Genomic DNA, 10,147 nt, shown 5'->3' with positions numbered 1-10,147 from the left:
ATTTTTCAATTGGATTATTCACCGTTATCTTGTTGTGGTGCTCAAGTATTTTATAAATTCTAGATATAAGTCCCTTGTCTGACATGTCATTACCAAAAACTTTTTCCCAGTCTGTGGCTTCCCTTTTTACCCTGTTAGAGAAGTTTCTGGATGTGCATAGGGATTTGATTCTTAGAAGGTCCTTGTATTATATTTTAACAAAATTATTGCTTTCATATCGTATGAACTAAACTGAGGTTAAACTAAGAGGACCATACCAGCTGCCATGCTGATGATAAATAGCTTCATAAAAGATGCTAGTTGGAATGGGCCTTAGGAATTGGTGAACTCTTCAGAGGTCCTCCAAAATACTAGAGTAAAAGCGAATTTCCCTATGTGAGAGAGAGAGAGTGTGTGTGTGTGTGTGTGTGTGTGTGTGTGTGTAGTGTGTGCACGCGTGTGTTTTAAGGGAGAAAGTTTTGAGTAATATTTGCTTGTGACTTATACTGATGATAGCCAGTAACTGAAACCTAGCCATTGTAGTGCTTTATACACTTTATACACAGCTGGTTTTTATTAATGGTGGAATATTTATGCTTGCTGTACAATCCGTGGCTCATTTCCATATGTATGTCAGAATTTAAATACTCTCAAAGCAACATTAAGATAACATTAAATGTAGCCTAGCTAGAAAGGGTGGATTTGGGGAGTCTCTCTTATGCTTATTGGTGTTGCTTTAGATTATAATAACCAGCCCACTGCCCAATTTTAGGCATTGATGCAGACCTTTTTTTCTCTCTTTCTTATTTATCCCAGAGCAAACTGCACATTTTGATCCTTTTGATATGGACAAATGATCTGCCATAAACATTTTGCCCCCCTCCCTTAGTAATACAGATGAAACTGATGTACGTGTTTTTTAGGAGCATATTTTTCCTGCACATGCTTCTCATTATCCAAGAGGCCTGGACTCAATCAGTAAAGGAGCAGAGAAACCACATAATTGAAAGGAGAATGACGGTGGTGCATACTTGGAATATTTGTGGGAAGGGGATTGCTGACATCAGAAAATGTAGTGGCCTGAGTGTTAACAGCATTGAAGAGAAATAAGCTTTCTGTGTTTCTGTGCATTGAGACTTCTTTTTAAGGGGATAAAAATATGGGCCAGGTTTGACATCCTTTTATGAAGTTGCCCTGGAAACTTTGATGAAGGTTGTTATAGAATAGTTCAATTAAAACCTTCCCCATTAGGAAGCGAATTAGTGCGTCACTTACTCATTTTGGTTGTTTTCAAGGGGCATTGGCTTGCACTGAATTAATGCTTCCCCCCCCCCCACACACACACATGAGATAGCAAACCGATACAAATCACAGACAGGGATTATTATTTAGATTGCCTATTTTGAAGAAATCCAATTTCCTCTTTATTGCATTTAGGTTTTCAGTTCACATTTTTGTTTCACTCTGTTTATATACAGTGAGCACATTTTAGTTTGGTAGCCAACTTGACTTTCTGGATCACGGGCTGTCAACTACTGTTCATTAATCTATGTTTCCTGTATGAATCGGAGAAATACAACCATTTTTTAAAACACCACCATGCACCTTTATTAAGGTAACATTTGAATTCTCCTTTACAAATTGCTTCTTATTGGAGGCGTGGGCGGGTGGGAGGGAGGTTATTTTTTAAACAAACAGTTTTCAGAGCTAAGAAAATTTTGATGACCCTCCTCACCCCTCAAGAACATTTTGGCTGTCTTAGGCTGTCAGGACTGTGTTAGGGCCATGCCATGGGTTTTCTGACCTCGCGCTTCCCTTGAGGAAGTGCTGCTCCCTTGGCAGGCCAGAGGAGAGTGGTTATGGTGGGAAGGAGCGTATGAGATTTCTAGCACTTTCTTTCTACTATACTCAGGCTTTTTTTAGAGGGATGAGTACTTGGTGCTGAAATTTTGGAACCATGTGCAGTATAGTAAATGCTCTGTAGCTAAATATGTAATATGGGTCTGCGGCAGTGCCCCCCTAAAGAAGGCCGGTCAGGGTAGCGAATTACGTGTTGGGGTGCTAGCCCAAAGGGTCCGTGGTTTGAATCCACAAGTGGGAATCCAGCCACTCTGCAGGAGACAATGAGGCAGTTTTAAGATTTACAGCCTCGGAATTCCAAGGGAGGGTCACTGTGATTTGGAGCTGACCTGATGGCAGTGAATTTGGGTGGTCCCCTTAAGGAGCCCTGGTGACAGTGTTTAAAGCACTGAACCATGAACGGAAAAAGATTAGTAGGTCTACTAATAAATAGTCACTCCAGGGGACAAGGATGAGGCGGTTAGTTCCCATTAAGGCGTACAGCCTTGGGCAGGTCTGTTCTTGGCTAGAGGGTCACTGTGAGTTGTAATGGACTTGATCACCACCGTGGGTTTGAGTTGGTTAAATAAATGGTCCCTGTTTCTCCCTTAACTTGGGAAGGACAGTCACGCTGTACGTGCATTCTTCCATGCTCTGTCCCCGGCACCTACCCACACTTGAGGATGGGAATGTTGGCTAGATTGTAGGCTTTGTGGTTTTAACTGATTTCACCCTAGCCCTATCCGGGACGGCAGGGTCTAAGTTTAGTTTTGCACTTGGCAACTCAGTCAAGACAGGTTCCTGGTGCTTGCAAGCAAGTCAGCAGCAGCAGCAGCAGCAGCAGCAGCAGCAGCAGCAGCAGGAGGAGGGGCTGCCTTCTGCCTTTGAGGGATGACTCAGGCCCTGTGGTATGAAGATAGGAAACTCTGGCTCCTGTCCATGCACCTGCTGGCTACCCCACACCTGCAGTCAGCACCTGAGCCCCACTCAGACACAGAAACCAGACTGCAGGCAGATGCGACTCCTTTCAAAAGCGAAGGAGGAATCTCCAAATGATGGTAGTGGAGCCTCGCTGGAAATGACACTTCACCATTCCAGGGCTGGCATGGGGATGCATCTAGGTGTTCTCCTGTGGGTACAGCATACTCATGTGTTCAGGATAATCCTGGTACGCTGAGGGAGTTTGCTTTCTTACTGAGTTTCTTCAGTGACCTATCTTCTTAAAAAAAAAAAAAAATGAAGAGTCCGATCTGTAAAGAGTAATGAATGGTGTCTATTAACCAAGCAAGGAGCAGAAAGTCCTAAAAGACCTGGGTTCTGATCCTTGTCTTGACACGGAACAGGAATGAAATCTTAGACAAAATTAGCTATCTCTCTGCCTCTCAACTTGAGCTTCTCTGGTTATAAAGCAAGATTAATCACTTTTGCCTTTATCTCCTCACAGAGTTGCTATAAATTACGAATAACATTACCGAAGTGTAAGAGCTTTTGTCTGCTTAGAAGAGTAGCTGGAAAAGGAAAGGTAATAATAATATTATTCTGTCTTCTATTCCTGTGTTTCTCCTGCTGTTACTTCTAATGACTGAGCTCTGGTGGGGTAGTACATTATGTGCTTGGCTGCTAACCAAAAGGTTAACGGTTTGAAACGACCTGCTGCTCCACAGGAGAATGATGGACAGTCTCCTCCCATAAAGATGTACAGCTTTGGAAACTTAAGGAGAGGTCACCAGGAGATTGAATCAGAATCAACGAGCTGGTGGTGGGTTTGGTCTTTACTCAGTGTGCAGCCATTGAACACATTTTATGTGCCAGTTAATGGTTTTGGTGTACATATAATGAAAAATAATGTACCCAGCCCTTGCCCTTTGAGAGCTCATCGTCTGGCAAAGTCTGTTCTCAGCTCAATCCGTTAACACGAATTTCTATCTGGGCACTTAAAAGCCTAGAAGACAAAACCGAACTCTTTCTGCAGTGGAAGCTTTCAGCCCAAGGTATAGGTTAAAGGTACATGAGGAGAAAAGCCATGGGCTCAGTAAGGGCATTTCTTATCACTCCACTCCCATATTTGCTGAGTGCCCGAATCTTGAATGATCAGGAATTTTTCAGTCTTCCATCCATAGTTTCATCCTTGGTTCTGTTTTGTTCCTACTCTATGTGATCCAGACCCCTCCTCTGGTCTTAGCCTTAGCTCCCAGCTGTCCATATGCTAGGCTAAAACCAAATCAAACCGGTTGCTATTGAGTCCCTTACAATTTGTGGCAACCATGTGTGCTGCAAAGAACTCTGCTCCCTTGTTTCCAAAGCTGTGACCTTTTGGAAGGGGATATCCAGGCCTTTCCTGCAAGGTGCTTCTGGGTGAGTTCAAACTGTTGGGATTCATAATTGGGTACAATTGGGTATGTAACTGTTTGTCACACAGGGATTCTATCCATGTGTTGATGACTCTCAGATAAATATGTCAATCTTTTTTTTTTCCACAACTCTCTTCACCGCCATCAAGTTGGTTATCAGATTTTATATCTGCTGCAGGTCTTTTTCTTTGGGAAGCTTTCTTAGCTGACCCAAAAGAGTTTTTGCTTTGGTTTTGGCAGTTCTGTGCATTGCCAGAGCTATCTGCTGGTAATTTCTTTTCCCATTGGGTTGTAGGTACATATTTGTCTCCTCTATTTTACTAGGGACTGTACGCTGTTTTATTTATTTCTGTTCGACCCCTGTGCCCTAGTACAATGCCTGGCTCACGGTAAGTGCTCAATAATATTTGTGGACAATATCATGTCTGTTGAGTGCAGTAATTGGCATGTGTGCAAAGTCCAATAGAAGGGGGAGTTAATTTTCCATCCTGAGTGAGAGGTGGGGGGTGTGGAGGATGAAGAAGTATTGAGGGAAAAGCTTATAGGAGAAGGTAAAAGCAGAAATGCCCTCTTCTGTGAATCTTGACTAAGGAAGCCAAGGAAATAAGTGCCTGTTGTGCCTTCTCTTGCTAAAATGAGAGGCATTCCTGGATTATTGCCTCTCCTGTCTTAGGATAGGGTGACTTTTTATGGTCAGGTCTGCAACTAAACCTCTTTCTAGAACCCATTGACCATTTAAGACAGGTGCCATGTAGTGTCATAATATTAAATGTGCCACCCACTGAAGAGAGATGTGTCAGTAGACCCATTGGTTAGGGGCACTTAATTCTCTACAGCATGATCCCTTTTTCAATAGATCAAACACTGGTATTTGAAAACCAGCAAATTTAACAAGCACTCAGACTGTAGCAGGTTGGGCCACTAGAACGAAATGTATTCAAGCTGACTGTCAGACCTTTCCAAGGGCAAAAATGAAACATGATATAAGCCATTACAGCCATGAACCTGTTCTCACCCACCTGATGCTTTTACTAATTAGTTTCTTGGCCCAGTGGCAATTTGGGGCAAGTGCCTGCAAGCTGGAGTCACAGGGGAGCCCACATTTCACTCTGCCATTTCGCAAGCCACTGGGACACTGCACTGCTTCTTTTGGCTTCTTTGCCTCCCAAGAGTCCTGATCTGCCCTGGTGGAGAAATGGGAGCAGGAGAACTTTTCATTAAATGAGGGAGAGATTTCATGAGTGTTTGGTGGGGTTTTTGCTAGTATGCTTTTCTAAAACCATTGGTAATCCTTGACCCATTAATTTAGTTTCTGAGAATCTGTCATTAAAAAACAATCCAAAATATCGAAGAAGACTACATTGATAAGATGCTTTGGGAACGTTATTTAGAGTACAACAAAATTGGAAACAAATTAAATGCCTTAGTAATTGAAGAATGGATAAGTGAATCTTGATACACTTATTTAATGCCCTATTACACAGCCATTACAGTGTTTATTATGAAATCTGTGTAACCACAGGGAAAAAGTACACATGGTAAAGTAAAAACATGGGATCCAAAATTGCGTGTTCATTAATATGTTATTTTTTGGTAAAAACACAAGTACAGAAAAGAGGGAGATATTGTGAATACTGATGATAATTGGGCTGAGATTATGAAATTATCAGGGTTTTCCCCTTTATTATAAATATTATCTGTTTTGCTTTTAATACTTGGAAATGAAAGCAAAAATACAAATCCAGTGTGTTATAACACTCTTGAGAGATACGGGATTGGTAAGACAGGTAGTTTCGAAGCTGTTCTCATTTTATTTTCACTATGGTCTCATGAGTCTCATACTATTGCTGAGGAAAAAAATGGATGTGATGTGCTAATGTCAATTATTTCTCCCTTGAAATAAATGTATGTGCAGGAGGGTAGTGGGATACTTGGGATAGGATTCTCCTTACTACCCACTGCTGCTGTTAATTAGGTAACATCAGTTTGTTCTGACTCATAGCGACCCATATACAAGCAGACTGAAACATTTCCTGGTGCTGCGCTGTCTCCACAATTCTTGCAGCCATTCTGTCTTGTTGAGGGTCTTCCTCCTTTTTTTGCATGTATCTTCACCTTTAACAAGCATGATGTCCATCTCCAAGGACTGTGGTCCCTCCTGATAACATGTCCAAATGTAGGTGTCGGTCCGACTTCTAAGGAGCATTCTTGGCAAATTCCAAGACCTATTTGTTTCTTCTTCTAGTAACCCATGCTATATTGGTACTGGTGAAGAACATTGAATATTAATACCAATACCAAAACCAAGACATCAATTATTTCGGTCTGCTTTATTCATGTCCAGAGTTTGCTGTGAATGAGGTTAATTGAAAAGAATATGCTTGGTTCATATGCCCTTTCGACCTCAAAATGATATCTTTGGCTTTTAACAGTTTAGAGGTTTTTGTTTTGTTTTGCAGCAGCAACAGATTTGCCCAATCCAGTCCGTCATTTGATTTCTTGACTGCTGCATCCGTGGGTATTGTTTGTGGATCCAAGTAAAGTGAAGTCCTTGACAATTTCATTCCTTTCTTCATTTTATCAAGATGGTGCTTATTGGTCCAGTTGTGAGGATTTTTGTTTTCTCTGTTCTGCTATTAGCTATATAGCTCTGGTGTTATCCATATAGTTCATATTCATATGTTTCCTCTTTACTGGTATCAATATAGAAGATCAAAGACTATAGCTATATAGCTATAAAGACTATAGCTGTGGTCTTTGATCTTCATCAGCACTTTAAGTTCTCTTTTCAAGGTTGTGTCATCTCCATACCACAGGTTGTGAGTCATTCTCCAGTCCTCTTGCTTCGTTCTTTTCATATAGTTTAGCTTCTCAGGTTATTTATTCTGCATACATATTGAATACATATGGTGAAAGGATACAATCTTGATGCATACCTTTCCTGATTGAACACCATGCGCTATCTCTTTATTTTATGCACTCTGTAGTTGATTGCCTTTGTTTTCTATTAATAGGTTCACATTCATTTTTCTAGAGGACCCCCCCAAAAAAAGATAAAACTAGGACCAAAAAATGACCAAGTGTTTAAGTTATCATCTCAGAGAAAAGATAGTCAACATTGATTTTCAGTAAAGTTTAGAAATGTCAAGATATTGCTGTCATTCTTGAAACAATTTTCTGGCCTGATCTAAATAAGAGATGGGAATGAAGGCTTGGGCCAATGCAAAGCCTTTTCTTAAGCTAGTGCTAAAATTAAGAACAAATGTCAAGCTAGTATAGTTGAAAAGACTCAGAACAGTGCCTCAAAACATTGATTGACCGAAGTTGTCTTTGACCTGTGTAGCTTGGCCCAAAGAGGGACAATTTTCCAAGATCCTTTTGTTGTACTTCTTTCTCAATTCTTAGCTCTTAACCCTTTTCAATTGGAATCCACCAGTTGTTCCATGGAAGAAGGATGGGTGGTCTCCTCCTGTAAACATTTACAGCCTTGGAAACCTGATGAAGGGTCGCTATAAATTTGAACTCACCTGATGGCAGTGGGTTTGATTTTGGTTCTGGTGATGGACTCTGGGCTTAGGACTTTGTATTCATTGTGTCTCTTAATCTTCTTAATGATCTTATGAGATATGAGGATCATTATCCCTTCCCTGTTTATTATTTTGAGACTTGGAGAGGTAAAGAAATATGGACAAGTCAGTTAATAAGCTGACTGTAGTCTTAGGCTCTTAGCTATAGTGGTTATACTGCCTCTACATAATCCATTGATAGTATTGGGATAGAGCTGCATGGAGACCATTACTTCTTCCAAAGAAAGTGAATTTGTGTCCTGGGTCACTAACCTTTTGGGAAAGGTTTTCTATAGGACAGTTCAGACTATAGTCCTGACAAACCTGGAAGAAGAAGAGAATTTAGGGTGATCACTCAGTCTCTCAATCTGTAATGGGGGGGATGTGTGTGTGTGTGTGTGTGAGTGTGAGTGTGAATGTGTGTGAGAGAGAGAGCACACGCTGTGCACAAATACCTCTGTGTATCTGTAGGGAACATTTGAACTGGCTACTTTTCCTTTTTACATGTTGTGAGGAGAGACCGGTCCTTGGAGAGGGACATCATGCTTGGGAGGGTGGAGGGACAGCGCAGGAGAGGAAGGCCCTCTATGAGGTGGATTGATTCAGTGACTGGGATAATTGGGATGGGAGTGTCAGAGACAGTGTGATTGGCACAGGACAGAGTGGAGTTTAGGGCTGTTGTACATAGGGTCGCTATGAGTCGCAGGTGACTCGACGGCACATAACAACAACAACAACAACTTTTCCTTCTGGCTGAGAGTAAAATTGTATAGAATAAGTTAACCAAGGCTTAGCAGAGAAACAGGTTTCCTATATTTTCGAGTATTCATCCTGGTTGGTAGAGTGAGGGAGGCGTGGGGACAAAAATGGGAGGAGAGGGTATGGGGGGGAATAAAAAGAAGATCTTCCAGACATATTTCAGAATTAGTTGAAGGGTGGGAATTTGGTGTACTCTAACCACTTTGTAATGTTGATTTTCTGGGACTTGGTCTAGGAAACATCTGGGCTCTCACTAATGTGTTTTGGCTCACCCTCTCAGGTATACTGGGAGAGGTCAATGACTACAATAGTGTAAGAATTTTGCCTGGCCTTGTTGCCTTCTGGTTGTTCCAGAAGAGTTGAATTTACTAAGATTATGTATTTTTTTTTTAAAAAAGAACCATGACTATCCTAGCATATAGCCCGAGGGACAATCTTTGTGTCCAGGAGAAACAAGGTTAACAATGTTATTTTATTGATTGAAGATAATGTTAGACCCTGGCAGTGATGTGATTAAAGCTCCAAGCAGATAAAGGTTGTGTAATTTATAGTATTTTAATTCCTGCACATGAAGCAGGGAATTATTTTTCTTTCTCTAATAAAATGAAATAGTATTACCCTCTCTGAGAAATTCAGTGCATAGATGAACATAAATTCTTTTTAAAAAAATAAATAATAATCTCAGTAAAATGGACAGGAATCCGAATAGCCTTCCCCCACCCCTCCCAGATTGATTTCTTTTCCTTTTTAAAGCCGAAACAGCAATAACAACAATAAAAGTCAGAGGCGGAGGGAGGAGGGACAATCTGTGTCCGGTTGACAGAAACTGATTTGGATTTTGAAAAGGATATGGAGGAGTGAAGACAAAATGAAGGGAAGAGAGTACTTTTGATGAGAGACATTTCCTCAAGTCAGGGCCTGGATGTCAAGAGAAAGGCAGTCAGAATCAGCATGAAGAATCTAAACAGAAAAAAAGAAAGAATTATATGGTAGTTTCTCTCTAGGGGCTCAAGTTTAAAAGCCTTGGGCTGCTGGTCTCTGCACGTTTCAGTTGGGGGGAGGAGACAAATGTTCAGAACTGGACAGTGGAATCACCGTGGTTATTTACCATTTACTCTGTTCACCATTGAGCTCTGATTCCCCCTTAGAAGTCATTCCTCTAAGTTCTTAGGAACCCATGTTAATTTCATTGGTCATCTTTTACATTTCTGTGTAAAAATGCTTTAACATTTTAATATTTCGCACAATTAGTGAACTTTGTATGTCATTTCCTTCTTAAAGGTGTCATGCAGAGCTGACGTTCTGAGATTTATAAGGTTTTAAGTTCCTTGCATGTGAATATCAAATACATACTTTGGTAGTCTTTGAGAAAAAAAAAAGTCATTCCTCCTCACTGGAAGCAGGGGAGACACCCTAAAACAATTACCTTGTAGACTGGAGACAATTTCACTTTTGATTGTGATTGTGCATTGGTCCAAAGCAAGATGGAGAGACCCATTTCCATGTTTGTTCACTCAATGTCGGTTCACTTTATATTTGGCAATGTTGCAAGGAAGTAATGTTCAATTAATCATTGTGGTTTTGTGGATTTCAAAACAACACAAAACAACCAAACATTTCTAGGATTTTTTTTGAGCCTTGTATTTTATTATT

Source organism: Elephantulus edwardii, unplaced genomic scaffold (assembly GCF_000299155.1).
Source record: "Elephantulus edwardii isolate Elephantulus edwardi_28Jun2011 unplaced genomic scaffold, EleEdw1.0 scaffold00083, whole genome shotgun sequence".
Taxonomy (NCBI): domain Eukaryota; kingdom Metazoa; phylum Chordata; class Mammalia; order Macroscelidea; family Macroscelididae; genus Elephantulus; species Elephantulus edwardii.
The sequence above is the reverse complement of the archived record's forward strand: the minus strand, read 5'-3'. Positions refer to the sequence as shown.